Here is a 14,799-nt window from a genome sequence, read left to right as displayed (position 1 = left end):
GTTATTTATTTTTTTTTTCCTTTATGGCAAGAAAGAGGAACGCGTGAGAGCATCTCCGCGTGCGTGTGTGTGTGCAGGGGAAGCCGCTGATCCGTTTTGTGCCCTCCTCCTTTCGAGAGCTTGTCTCCATAATTTAATGATAATTTAAAATATTGTTTCTCTCCCACTGTTTGATAATCCTGTTCCTTTAGTTGGTTTGATGCTGACAGATTTTGAAGGCCACGCTTTTCCCTCTCACCTGCTGTTACGTTTAAAAAGAAAAAAAAAAGGTATTAACCTCTGAGGAAATAAATATTGAAACAAAAGGTTCCAGCCACAAAGCCCCCAGATCCCATCAATTCAATCCTCTGCTCTTAATTTTCTTGCTTTTTGATTTTTCTCTCTTTTTTTATTTTTCTTTTTTTTTTTTCTTTTTTCTTTTTTCTTTTTCCTTCTTCCCATCATCTTCCCTACCTGAGCTCTCCTCTCCCGTACTCCTGACAGGGGCTTGCAGAGCCTTCTATTTATTTCTCTTGTTTGGGGAGTACGGAACTCACTTTTAAGTCAGTTTTTATTTTGTATTTTATTTGAGGGCCCGATTCGTTTAGGCATCAGTTTCTCTAGGATAAAGGAAAAAAAAAAAAAAAACCCAAACAAAAAAAGGAGTAAATTGCTCTATGTGGGTGTAGCTGTAATGAAAAATCAGAGCAGTTAAATCGTAAAATTTGGATTAAGAAGCTTGAATTTAATACACACACAACACATTTATTAAAGCATTAGAATAATTGAAATTTGCTGCTGGAATAGTCCAATCTGTTTAAATAATTCTATGGGTGTCTTGTTGTGATAAAAGATTATCTGGAATTCTATTAAAGGCGCAGGAGCCCGATTTCTAAATCCTATTTGGATACTTTCAATAACTATCAATAATCTCATCTACTCAACAGCCTCCTGCCTCTCAGCTTTATCTGAAAGTTTACAGCATTTCAGGAGAATTTTATAATAAAACACCCGGCGTTGTAGGAAAGCAGTACTTGTCATTCATGTTCGGATTAAAAAAAATATATTAATATGAGAAAAAAGCCCATTGAAAGGTTTGCTGTTTAAGTGCCAGACTAGATGCAAGGGATAGATTGGTTTTGTATTTAAAATCTCACCTGAAGGTTATTTTTATCTATCTAAACAAATTATCCCTGTCTGTTTGTGGAGTAACTACATCAATGAATATTATGAATAAGGTATGTTCCAGCCAAATATTAATTAAAGGTTCGGCACACCTCTCTCCCCCTTCTGCTGGGCTCTCTTCAGACCCACGAATTAATGCCAGGTCCTTTTTAATCCCTGACTTATTACAACTTTCGGTTAATTTTATACTGTTTAATATCATTCTAGGGGCTGATATCTTTTGTTTATGCGCGGGGTATCTTTGTAATTGTCACCAGGCACTTTCCTGGCCGGAGCAGCAGCTCTGCCGGACCCCGGCGCTGTCACTAATCGCTGCTAATTTTCTTCATTAACTTCATTTACTCTTTCCACGCGTTTTTTGCGGGGTGAGGCGGGGAAAGGCCCGGGTGGGGACCGTGTCCTCTGCGCCGATTTCTGCCTTTGAAGCTCAGTGCGTGGGGTGAGGATGAGGGGGAATATGTGGGGGTATCTTCGCTTCCAGGCCCCCAAAGTGGGTCCGGGTCGTGGGGCTGCGCGCCCGCTCCGCGCCCCGCGGGGCACGGGAGGCGAAATTGCAGCAGCTCGGTGTTAAAAGCGATCAGCAGTGGGCTGAAAAACACAACCCTCTCCCGGGACTTTGCACAAGGCGGCTCCTCCATCCCTCTTCCTCCTCTTCTCCCTTTTTATTTTCATATATTTTTTTCTTTTTTCTTTTTTTTTCTCTCTCTTTTTTTTTTTTTTTTTTTTTTTTTTTGAGCTCTTGCTTAACTCCCTGGACCCAGCCCTGATTTCATTCTGGTTATTAGACAGCTACCAGTGACTGTCTGCACTCCGCGTCTTTCCTGCTAATTATCACCTTATGAAAAGTGTTTCATTAAGAAACTCTGCTTTTGATTAATTATCGACAGAATGCTGACCAGAAAGAAATGAAATTAGTCGCTGACCCCGTCTGAGTAACACTGAAAATTCATCACCTATCCTTTTAATATTGAAACGCACCGTAGAATTTTAATAGAAAATATTGTTTTTTCCAAACCTTTCAGTCTTTATTAATGCCCCTGGGCAAGAAATGATATTGCTGGCAATATAGCAGCCTTTGTTCATTTTATATTTATTAAACATAATGCACTTCATTTTCAAATATTTTACTGTTTCTTTTTAATTTCGCTCACTGTAAGTACAGAACAAACCCTTTTTAAACATTTAAGATGCTGGGGAGGTCCTCGCCCTCCCCACAAGGCTGCATCCCACAGAGGGAAGGGAAGAGGAGCAGGGGCTGTGATTTCAGCTGCGGCCCTCGGGGGTGCGGAGGAGGGAAGGGGAGCCGGGGTCCCCTCGCACCGGGGGCTGGGCCCGTCGGGGCGGTGCGGGGGTGCCCGCAGATACTCCCGGGGTCCCCCGTGCCGTGTCTGGCTCCTTCCCTGCCTTAAATCCATCCCGGGGTCCCCCTTGCCGTGTCTGCCTCCTTCCCTGCCTTAAACCCATCCCGGGGTCCCTCTCGCCGTGTCTGGCTCCCTCCCTACCCCAAACCCATCCCGGGGTCCCCCGTGCCGTGTCTGGCTCCCTCCCTGCCCCAAACCCATCCCGGGGTCCCCCGTGCCGTTCCTGGCTCCCTGCCTGCCCCAAACCCATCCCGGGGTCCCCCCGACGGCCGGGGCAGGGTGGCCAGCCAGGGGCTCCCCGCCATGGAGCTCCGGTCCATGGGAGGGACCGGGGGGTCCCCCGGGCCCCCCGAGTTCTGCCATCGGTTGTGTCCCCCCCTCCTCGGGCCAGCGGCCGCCGCCGCCCTCCCGCCTGTCCCCCTTTCCCAAGGAATCCGAGACCTGCGGTTAATGAGACGTGAAGTGTGAAAAACTTCCTGAGCCCAGCGGCCCTAACGACGTTCCCAGATGTCCGGCGGGGAAGGGGCGGCCCCGGCCCCCCCGGAAAGGCTCTGCCAGCCCGGCCGGGGGCGGCACAGCACGGAGCGCCCTGAGGGACGGGGCTCGGCGTCCTCAGGGACCTGGGGGTGGCTCCGCCGGGATGGGGAGAGGCTCCCGCTCCCCGTGTGCATCGCCGGGACCCCTGTGTGCTCCCCGAGAACCCCGTGTGCCCTTCAGGCCCCCTGTGTGCTCCCCGAGAACCCCGTGTGCCCTTCAGGCCCCCTGTGTGCTCCCCGAGAACCCCGTGTGCCCTTCAGGCCCCCTGTGTGCTCGCCGGACCCCCTGTGTGCCCCCCGGACCCTTGTGTGTCCCCCAGGCTCCCTGTGTGTCCCCCAGGCTCCCTGTGTGCCCCCCGGACCCCCTGTGTGCCCCCCTGGACCCCCTGTGTGTCCCCCAGGCCCCCTGTGTGTCCCCCAGGCTCCCTGTGTGCCCCCCAGGCCCCCTGTGTGCCCCCCACCCAGCGAGTCCCCGGTGCTCAGCCCCGGTCCCTCCGCTCCGGCGGGTCCCTCGGACCGTGAGGGAAGCCCCGATCCCGCTTGTCCTGACCTGGGCCACAGAAGTTGTTCCAGGAGGGGTTGGCTCCAAGGGAAGCCCCGAGCCACGGGCTGGCCGCTCTCCCTTTCCCTGTCCCCCCCCATCAGCCCCCCGCTCTTTCCCCTGCTTTTCTCCCCCCACCCCTCAAGGCTCAGCTCCAAATGCACAGCCCTATAGATATTCGGGCAACTAACTAACTAACTAAATAAATAAACCCCAGCCTCCTATTTTTATGAGCCATTTAACTCCAAAATAGACCTCCAGTATCTAGTCCCCGCGCTGGATTTCCATATCCAGTCACTCAGCCCTGCTTATCTTCATGTATGGCTGCCTCATGTTTAACACACAATTACATTTTCTCCCTCCAATTCCATTACAAATGGAATCGGGGAGGCATTGTTTGAAGAAATGTACTGCTTCAGTTCTAGTTATGTCGTACAATGCACGGAACAGTGGAAAAAATCTAGACACCAAAGAGTCAACACACACAGACACACACACACACACAGAGACACACGGAGCCCGGCTCCAAGCCCAGCCTGCATCTTTATTTATCCCAAACTGCTGCCCAGCAATGGGGCCGGCCAGAGAAAAGGGGCCCGAGCAGAGATAACCAAGCGATGGGAAGTTAATTAATTGCATTAAACTATTGACTAACTACCTAGCTCGATCTTAATTCATTTAGAGAATATTAAAATCTGAGGAACAATAATAAAATTGATGCCGATTCCCAGCGGAAGGAGATGACCAGCAAATTGGATACTTTTCTTAATCTGGCGTAAATAATAACATGTCTGTTCCCACTCCCTCTCAGGCCAATTCCCCTATCATTTATTCCAGCCTCAAAAGCCTGCTTCCATAATTGATATCAGTTACTCAATGAGTGCTTCTTGCCTTTGTTCTCGTTATCCATTATAATTACAAAGTTCAGCCCGGGCCGGGCGGTGCGGACGGAGCCCTGGAGGGGCTGCGAGCCCCGGCCCCTCCCGGGACAGATCCGGGCTGAGGGTTCCGGGACGGACGGGACCCTGGCACTGCACTATAGGGGGGGACACCCCGGGCAAACCGGCTCGGATCCCCCCGGGAAGCGGCTCCTGGAGCTCTGGGTGCCGGGGGTCTCTCCTGGTCCCCGCTCTCCCCGGCCGAGCCGCCGCGCCTGGCTCCGCTCGGCTCAGGTATTACTATTTCGTTATTTATTCACTTATTTATTCATTTATAAAGTGTTTACTTAGTTCGGTGCAGATGTAACATCTCATTTACAGGTTGGCCCCGGGGCAGAGAAACAATTGGCAGCAGAGGAGGGAGGGGGGGAAAAAAAAAGAAAAAGAAAAAAAGAGAGAGATAAAAAGAGAAAAACTAAAAAACAAAATAAAAAAGGAACTCGGGAGAAAAAGGAGGGAGAGCAGAGGGAAGGGGAGCTGCCGCAGGGGACCGCTGGCTCCCTCCGTTGACCCCCACGGGACAGGGACCATCTGCTAAAGGACCGTAGGGGCATCGCTCTCCCGGAGAAACTGAGGCACGGGGGGGTCGCTGAGGGGCGAGAGGCGGCTGTGCCCCCCAGGAAAGCACCGGGCGCGGACGAGGGAAGCCGTGCCAGAGCCCGTCGGGAGTGGCATCGCATCCCCGCCACCCGGTAGCACCAAGGTCCATCCTCGCCGCCTGGGCGCGGGCAGAGCGCACGGCCCTTGGTTTTCCGGCGGCTTTTGGGGGAATTCCCGCTTTCCCCGGCGGTTCCCGAGGAGCGGCTGGGCTGGGGGTGCTGGCAGAGGCGGGGCTCGAACCTGCGGCCCCAGCAGGGGCGCGCCCCCGCGCCCCGGGCCCGCGCATCCCCGCGCTCGGGCTGGGCTGACGGGCGGCAGCTGCTGATTGTTTAAACCGGGAGGAGGTTGCCTAGCAACCCATAGGAGGCTCATTACCGAAGCCACAGTGATTAACAAAAAAGGGTATGAAAGTAAAATGGATTAATTATTTAATTAACTAATTGATGATCAACTTCTTTTTAATTATTCACTTAATTAAAGAAGTGTAACTACAACACTGCCCTTATCAAGTGTGTTGATATACTGACGAGATTTCAAAGACAAAAAGGAAATGAAGAAGAAAGGGGGAAAAGATATCTTCCCTGCTACAGGCCCTGCAGATCTGAACCAGGAGCCACTTGCAACACCTTGGACACCCTGCCCAAAGTTCAGGTGTGGCCCCAAAACTTTCCTGTGAAGGGCTGGGGTGAGACCCTCCCTCTCAGAAGGAGCAGCACCATCACTAGGAGTTATATCTGTTTCCTGCTGCCACGCTGCAGAGCATAAATCCAGGCAGGCTGTGCTTCAAGGAAGAGTTATGGTGGCCTTGCTGCCTCTTAAATCCGGGTTGATCTTTTCCTCTTAACTAGACAATGGTTCAGCTGCATCTGGTCAGACCCACCGAGAGAGTTATGGATGGCTGCAAAAGTCTCTGTGCCTTTTTCCCAGGCTGAAAGGTTTGGCCAGGGCTGGAGTGAAGGACCCTTCCTAGGGGTGACTAAAGTGTGCAAAGGAGCTGGGAACATCCCAGCCTGACATCTGTCAGTGGAGAGAGGTGAGCATCAGGGTGTCAAAGCTGCCCTGGTGCTTGTGCATGCACGACCGCCCTGGTTTTCCTTGGCAGAGGGTTTTGGCAGCAGGGACCGGGGGAAGGAGTGCAGGGAGTCCTTCCCTGGCACCCCACGGAGCCCTCTGCCTGCTTAGGGATCCCTGTCCCCAGGCTGTGCTCGGAGTCAGCAATAACAAGTCAGTGATTTTGCTTCCTGACGGATTGGGCTCCTCTGCTCTGCCCAGCAAGAGTCTGGCTCTCCCTGTATCACACTAATTTTGTTTCTGCTTTTTTGAAGTAAACAGTGCAGCTTGTCGAAAACATTCACCTCTGTTGATTAATTTACCCCTAATGACAAAGATGGCTCTGTAATGAGCAGGTAAATGCGGGGAGTGAAATCTGCCCGGTTCTCCCTGTTAGCATGGCTGATGAGGGAGAGGGGAGCTGGTGCTGAGCCGAGGGGGGCACGGTGCTGCAGGGACTCCATTGATTCCAGTTACCCATCCAAGGTGTGATTGGATTTATTGTCAGCATGAAGAAGACAAACAGATCACCTCTGCTTGGCAGAGTATTGGCGAATCCGAGATCTCCTGAAGGAAGGGAAACTTGGGAGAGGTGGGCTTGGTTTTCTAAACCTCTTCTGAAGTGTTTCTCCTCTGTGCACAGGGTTTTGGAGCTCACCCAAATAAACCTCATCCCCCACGGTCAGGCAGAGGTGATGGAGCTGTTGTCACTCTGTGCTTGGAGGTGGCACAGTGGGTTGGCACAGCCAGGTAGAGCTCTGAGCACCTCAGCAATGCAAACCATGAGCACTCTGTGGTCACAGGGGTGTGACCTGGGATGGAATTAGGCTGTTTTCCCTAGGAGACACTGAGAAGATGCTGGAGATGTTGAAAGGTTGAAAAATGGAAGAGAAGAGTTCTCCTATCCTCATCAAAGGCAGAAAACTCCCAGTGTCAGGCAGGCAGACAGAAAGGCAGGTCTGTCTGAGACAAGACAGTAGAAGAATGGACAAGGCAGTCTAACTTCTGCCTCACCAGTTCCCTGTGACTCCACTGGCTTTTAAAAACATAAACCAAACCTTCCCCTCCATTTAATTCATGTACCTAATCCCCTAACTCTCTTAATTAAGCAGAGGGAAGTTTAAATTGTTCTGACCATCTTTGGGGGGATTATATATTTCAATCATCATTACGGTATGGCTATTTGTGATACCACAAGATAGATAGGTATATCCATTGTATAATCAGGCATACAAATTATAATCCCCCCAAAGACATTTAATAACAATTTAAAATACTGACTGCTGGACATAGGGCATTGGCAGATTAGAAATGAATGTGAGTGGGGGGTTCGTTCAAGGACTCTGGATGCTTTTTGCTCCGAGCCTCTGTCCTACAGCTCTCCCTCCTGGCATTAGGACCAGAGTCACTGAGGAGGAAGGGGCTTCCACCCCTGGGGTCCCTCCCATGCAGCAGCATCCTGTGCACAGATGGAGCTCAGGGTGAGATGGATGTGCTGGCTCCCAGGAGCATCCTCATCCTCCTGACCAGCTTCCATCCCTTGGGACGCTGTGATGGTCTCATTACCTCCACTGGAAGCTGTGGATGTGCATCTGAGGGCAGGATGTGGTCTGATGCTGTCTAATTTTCCTGGAGCTGTACACGGGGGTCCCCACTGACATTAGAGGGAGCTGCTGAAGCATATCGAGAGAGGAGGAGATGCTCCGAGTGCTCGCTCTCGCAGCAAAACTGCTCAGGGGTGTCTCTGCAACTGTGAAATCAGGCCTTTTGAAAGCATGGATTATTGAGTGAGTAGATCTAGCCAGCTCCTTTAGGGCCATTAGTCCTCATATGCACTTGGTTATTTCACACTGAAAGCATACAGGGGAGATTATGTCATTTTTAGGGTAGGGGGGAGAAGAAACAGCAATTTTTCTGTGTCTTAGGAGTAAGTGAAAATAACTGCTTGAAACCTATTAAAACAGAAAAAGACACATGTCTAAGAAATGAAATTTTTAAGAAATAAAACCACATTTTGACTTGACAGCAAGAGCATTGCAGGCTAAAATCTAACTCAGTGAATTTTTGTAGCCTGAGTTTGGATGGCAAAGAACCTGAAACCTCATGGCTTAAGTGGAACAACACGACACAAGACTCTTCAAATTTCTGCTGGGGAAAAGCTGAGCCCAAACAAATGGGCTTGGCAGACATCATCCTTTGCAGTAAGTCCAGTCCAGCTGAAAAGCAGATTTCTTGCTCTGTTTTTAAGGAACAATGTGGAGATCATTATTTTCTGCTTCGTCAAATTAGCAGAGACATTATTGTTACTTTGTGCCTCAGTACAGACAGTGAACGCTGTGTGACAGCTGAGGGGAGCCTCACTCCCTGGCTGTGTGAGGGGCAGAGGGCTCCAGGAGGGGTTTGGGTCTGGCTCAGAGCTCCTGGAGGCGACAGAGGGAGCTGGGTGAGGCTGATGGCTTTGCCTGTCAGCAGCAGTACAGCAAACTTACATCCTTGTTTGATAACACCACGGTGGTGCAGGAAGCAGCTGAACAGTTGTCTAACACAGCAAGGGATCTTGCTGACGACCAACCTTGCTGGAGAAATCATTCCCTCAATGTGTCCCCAGCTCCTTATCCAGCTTCCAGAGCTGCAGTTTTTGAAAGGTTTTGGTATGGTTTTCCTAACACCTCTTTGTGGTGTGTTCTCCTCTCCAGCTCCAGGCAGCCCTGTGCTGTTGGCTCCTCAAAGCCCTCAGAAGGGCAGATGTGGATCTGCTGGCACTGTAGGGCTGGTGGCTGCTCTGTGAGGTCCCCAGCCCTTGTCACTGAGGTCCCCCTGGCTGTCACTGAGGGATGAGGATGTTTCAGTCCTGGGAAACACTAAAAAACCCAATAAAAGAGGAAATGGCTAAACACACCCTGGGGTGGGTTCAAGAGACACCCATAGGTGGGGACTGAGGCTCTTTATCCAACCCAGCAGTGCCAAATGTTTTAGAGGGGTCACCCAGGCTTGGCTTTAGCAGGAGGGAAAGGACCTGGCCTCAGGCTCCTTGTGAGCAAGGGAGGCCAAACCCAGTCCCTACAGCTGTCCCAAGGATCCCAGATTTGTCATGTCCTTCACAACCACCACTGCACGCCTGGTGTTTATTTCCTGAAGGAGAACCTCTCAATGGGTGCTCCTCTCCGTGAGCAGATGCGGCGCTTTCCCGGCTGGCACAGAATCTGCTTTTACAGAGCCCCCAGAGAGACAGTGCCAGGAGTGGGGAGCCCAGGCCAGAGCTTACAAGGGATCAAATGCCCTGCTGAGGGGCAAGTGACACCCGGCCTGGCCCCCTTGGGAACAATCTGGGGCCTGTTGGTGTCAGCTGAGCAGGCTCAGACACCGGCTCTGTGCTGCAGCCCTGCCCTCTCGCTCTCTGCCTTTAAATCACCTCCAGCTTTCCTCTTTCTGTGGGCTCATCTTCCCTCCTTAGGAACCTCTACATCAAAGCTGTGCAGGGAAAAATGCACTGCTAACTTCTTTAAACAGTCCTGGGTGTTTTGATTACAGGAGCTGGCAACTTCTTTTCCAGAGCTCGTGAACTTCTTGGAAAATCTCCAGGGAGTTTCTCTCTGGGGGAACTTTATATTTTCTTGCTGATTTTTAAAAGTCTACTGATAACACCACATGAGATTTTTTTTTTTAAGCACCAAACTCTTGATGGATGCTGTGTTTGTAGGAGCTGTAAATGTAAATTGTTTTTCTTCTGGCCACTTATGTTTTATTTGAAACGTACAAAATCGGAGTGTGTAGTTCCTGAGAGCTGGCCTAGAGAACAGCAGCACTCCCAAGTAGTTTGTCTCCTATCAAATGGCATTAATAATTTAGTCTCTAATTAAAAGTGAGGTCAAACAATGAAAAATGACTGAGCTAAATGGTTACGCTGTGATGTATTAAAGTGCCTGGTGGGTTTTAATGGATGGAAGGAGCGTTGTTGTTTGTTTATGTACAAAACACTTTCAGTCAAAGACTGTAGGAGTCCCAAGGAAATGTATTTAACTAACATCTTTTACAGGTTACTGAGTCAATGTCTTAAAGAGACAATTTTTGCACACCTTTTATATCCTTCAAATCGCTCAGCTACTTGTAAAACAGCTCTTAATGACGAAGGGAGGGAGAAAACCTCCTTTGATGCCTCTCAGGCTGGCTCATCAGTAAATGTTAACACTCAGAAATATCTAAGGGGATCTAAGACATCGTGGGAGAGGTATTTTGAAGGGAGCTTGTTTTTTATGTTCTGGAAGATGCTCTGGGTGTCTGTTCCCAGCATGCTGGTGGCTGCTACTGCCCTGAGTGATTTGGGGAACGTACCTGCCATTAGTTTGATTACTTTATTTGTCAGCAGCCTTGCCCAGAAGCTAACCCTGTACTGAACATCACTGTGCTCCCCCAACAGCTGCTCTTCCAAAGAAAATTGGGGGAGAGAACAAGATTTCAGCTCTCTGTGTAGGGAGGGAACCTGAGAGAAGGAGAACTCTGACTCTGGTGGGAGAGGTCCCAGGAATAAAGCATAGACACATAAGCAGATATTGAACCCTCTGTCATGGCTCTTGCCAGAACCAGGGATGTCCAGAGTGTCCATCAAGGGCCTCACCCACCTGACCAGCCTTCCCACCACGCCATGGTGGGGTGCACTTGCTCTGTTCAAGTGAATTGTGCAATGTTCTGTCAGGGAGAGGGACCTGACTTCATGGAAGTGAGGGCAGGTTTCCCATTGTGGGCATGAAGGTATCATTTTGTAGATTCTCTGAGCCATGTACAGGGAAATTTTGTATTTCTGACCCAAAGTCAGGGCACAAAGGTCCTGGAATGGCAGGAACAGAGAAATACCTGTGATTGCATGTCTGGGGTGCTCCACTGGGAACCCTGGCTTCTGCTTCCAGGGCTTCAGGGTTAAGGCATTGGCTCCTCTGCAGATCTGCTCTTATGGTTTTACAGACACCTCTACAGAAGGCTGAAGTAGAGGGTGACAATTTGCCTTGCTCATGGCAAGCAAGCCCAGGATATTCCACCAGACACCTGGAGCCAGAGGTGCTTTGTGCTGTCCAAGCACAGCAGGAGAAACACTTCTGCTCATCAAGGCTAGAAGTGGAGGTTGGGTCAGGTAGAAGAAGCTACCCAAGAAGCTCACATTTCTTTACAGTACTCCAGGCAACCAAAACACTAGGAAACTCTACGTCCCTACTCCTAAATATTTAGCCTTTATTTATTTACATTCTTAGCTGACAATCTTTATATAAAAAGACAGGAAGTTGGAGTTTTGCACCTATTTCATTTAACACCACTTAACTCCTGGCACTGGCCCAATATGTCTCCATTAAGAGGAGACTTTGCAAAAATTGTCCCAATTAAGCAGCAGCGTTGCGATTTGCTGTTGTTAGGCTAAACTGGTTCCCTGGGAGATGTCCTAATGAAGTATCCATCTTGATTAAGTGCAGACCCGTGAAGTGCTTCCCAATTAAAGGACAGAGTATGCCTGTATATTCTCCAAAATTTATTTTTTTTTTAGAAATAGTTATTTGTGGAATCTCCTCTGGGGCTCACTTCCCCATGGACAAGGACAGTGTTTGCTTTGATGTGGATGATGCTGATCAGGCCCATCACAAGTGGCCATGTTTGTGTGTAAGTCTCCAAATTCAGGGCAGCTGAAGGAGAAGGCCCAGTGGAGGAGAGCCCATGCAGGTGTCATTCCTCCACGTCTGGCCAGCTTTTGTATCATGGGTTGATTGTGGGCTTACACTGGGAGTTGTTCTCTGTGTTTCAGGCCACCTTTCTGAACAGGAGAAAGCACTGGAGCTGAGGAGACAAGTGGTAGGAAGGTAGGAAAGGACTCATATCCAGGTTATATGGACAAACTGGGTGTGTGGCCATGGTGGAATGGAAGGGGAAGATGCCCCTTCCCTCCCTCCATCTCCCTGCTGAAGCCACTCAGGTGCTCACAAGGAGGGCAGGGGGTGACTTGCAATGGGAAATTCCCTCTGGTTTTAAGGAGGAAGCCCCCAGAGTCCAGCATTTCCCCATGAGAATGGTGCAGCCCTGACACAGCACCCCAGAGGGGCTGGGGAGTCTCCACCCTTGGAATTTTGAGGAACCTGGTCTAGGTTTGAAGCTGACCTTGCCTGGGGCAGGAGGTTGGGTCAAGGACCTCCAGAAGTCCCTGCCAACACAGGTCTCCTGCTGAAGCCACAGCTGCAGGGCTGGGGTGAAGGTGGGGCTCCAGCAGCAGCCCCAGCCCTCCAGAGCTGCCCCACAAACCATTGGGGTGTAAATCAGGAGGAAGGGGGAGAAAAGCAGCGCTGTAAAACCCTGTGTGGGGTTTGGAGAAGAGAAAGAACACCTGCAAGTGAGTTTCTTCCTTGAGAAATAAGAGCCTCACTTCTTCTTCCCTTTCAATAACTTTCACTTTAGTTTAAACCAACAAATGTCCATTTGTCAAGTGTTAATATTCACCCAATGTCCAGAGGACATACCTTGAAAGTTATTTATAACAAGACTTTTTTTTTCCCTTCCAAGGAAACAGTGTTCTCATTCCATATTTCTTCTGTGCTACAGAATTACCAATCAACTGTTTTGGAGTAATTTTAAATACAATTATAAGGAATGTGATTAGGACAAATGCAAAAGAAGTTAAACATAATCAATTCCTCAGTGCTGCCTTGTGGTTTACATTTTAGTATCGTTTAAGGGGATTTGCGCCAACCTTTTGTAGTAGATTAAAGGCAGATATTTTGTTTGTTACAATCAAACCTATGATTTTGGTTTTATAAATTTTTAAAATATTAATTATAGTTTGAAAAGTACATGGAGGTGAATACATTAACTAGTTTCCTGCTTAGATAGCAACTATTTGGTGTTTGGCATTAGATTAGCAAGGAGCAGGTTGGGAATTTTAATCCACCTTGTTAAGTTATTAAATTTGCTTTATTTACATACAGATCTCACTTTCATTAACATTGTAACAGGTGGTCATTAACAATTTATAATTTGCTAGGCAGAAACAAAAAGAGATTTTGCTACCAAGTTTTCTCTACTGAGTGTCTCAATTATACTGTATAGCAGGGCTAAAACAATTACAAATACTATTTTACAACAACACTCAAAACTTGGGCCCATGTGGAAAAATCAGTAATCTTTGAAAATTTCACAGTTTGTAGTTTCACTCTGTGTAATTACATAAATAAAGCTTCTTTTATTTTCAAAAAGGGGGATATTTTTACTCTAAAATATCTGCTACATTGAGAGTGTTTGGGTTGAAGAAAGTATGGACCTCTTATTACATCCTACTTATTTGCAACTTAGGTGAAGACTAATAGAATTTTAATATGATCTGTAATCACACTAAAAACTGTAGTTCAAAATTCCTGAGCATCACTTCAGAGCTATTGAATAGCCCTGGATCTAATTAGCATAATCATTTGCAGAGCCCTTGGAGTCCTATTTTCACAACCTTTTTATATTCTGAAAACAGGGGGTTTATAGTTTCTTTCCATTTTTTGGCATAGGAGAAGGACATGGCACGGTTTCCTTCTCCTTCCCGCCTCCCTCCCCCTTCCCCTCTGCTCTCCCCAGCAGGCACCTGCAGCCCCACAGAGCAAACCCTGCCCTCACTGCATCCCCCCCAAAGCCTTGGAGACAGCTGGAGGCACTGGAAGCTTTTCTCTTTCTCCTAAAAATAATGTGCTTGATAAGCCCCTCTCTGTTTTTAGCCTGGCCTGTTGGTTTTGGAAGGAGCCGCAGCCTCCAGCAGCGCTTTCGGCGCAGCCCTGCAGCTCCAGGAGCTGCTCCTCAATCGGCAGCCAAGGGCTCGCTCTCACAAGGTGGTTTGTTCTGGCAAGGCACCTAAATAGCTGTGGTGCTGGCACCACTCTCTGTTTTGCAGGATAGAGTCCTCATTTGAGCCTCTTGTCATTTGCAAGGTTTCCAGCGATGCTGGTTTGTGATGATCCATAACACGTGGGTGATTTATAGCATTCCTCAGGCTTCCAGCTCCTGCCGCACCCAGGAATTCAAACCCCTCTTCTAGGATGGCTTTTCCCAGTGTTATTTGAATTGTCATCTGGGTTTGGTGCATAAGTCAGGCTGCAAGAAGCTCCTGCAGGATCATGCTTTATTCCACATAAAATGGCTTTGATGCTCTTAGAGCACATAGAGTGCTCCAGAATGGCTCTTGAATTGACTGATGCTGCCTCTGTGTGTGGTGAAAATAACCTTCATGTTACACTTGATCTTCTTTAGATCTGTTTAGGTAAGAAAGGATTATGGAGACATTACAATTCTTAAGCAGATCCAGCTGCTAGGTCTTCACTGTCCATTTCATCCCTTTTGCTCTCCTAAGTTGTGGTTAGGTGAGATGTTTAAAAACAACCATCACAGCTCGCCTCAGGCTGACAAATCAGCACCCTAAACCCCCTCACTGGCATTTCTGTTTAATTTCAAATAGTTTACACCAGAACTGGGGGATCTCAGTCGCCTCGGTTGTCCCACTAAAGCTCCCTCCATCAGCCTTATCTGCAAGAACAAGAGTCACAAAAACAAAAATCACCTCTGGAAAATCCAGCACCACCAGGCTGGTTGGTGAGCTCTCTTGT

The sequence above is a fragment of the Agelaius tricolor genome, unplaced genomic scaffold (assembly GCF_023055355.1).
Source record: "Agelaius tricolor isolate 1412-34295 unplaced genomic scaffold, bAgeTri1.0.p SCAF_19, whole genome shotgun sequence".
NCBI classification, from domain to species: Eukaryota; Metazoa; Chordata; class Aves; order Passeriformes; family Icteridae; genus Agelaius; species Agelaius tricolor.
Note: the sequence above shows the minus strand (reverse complement) of the source record.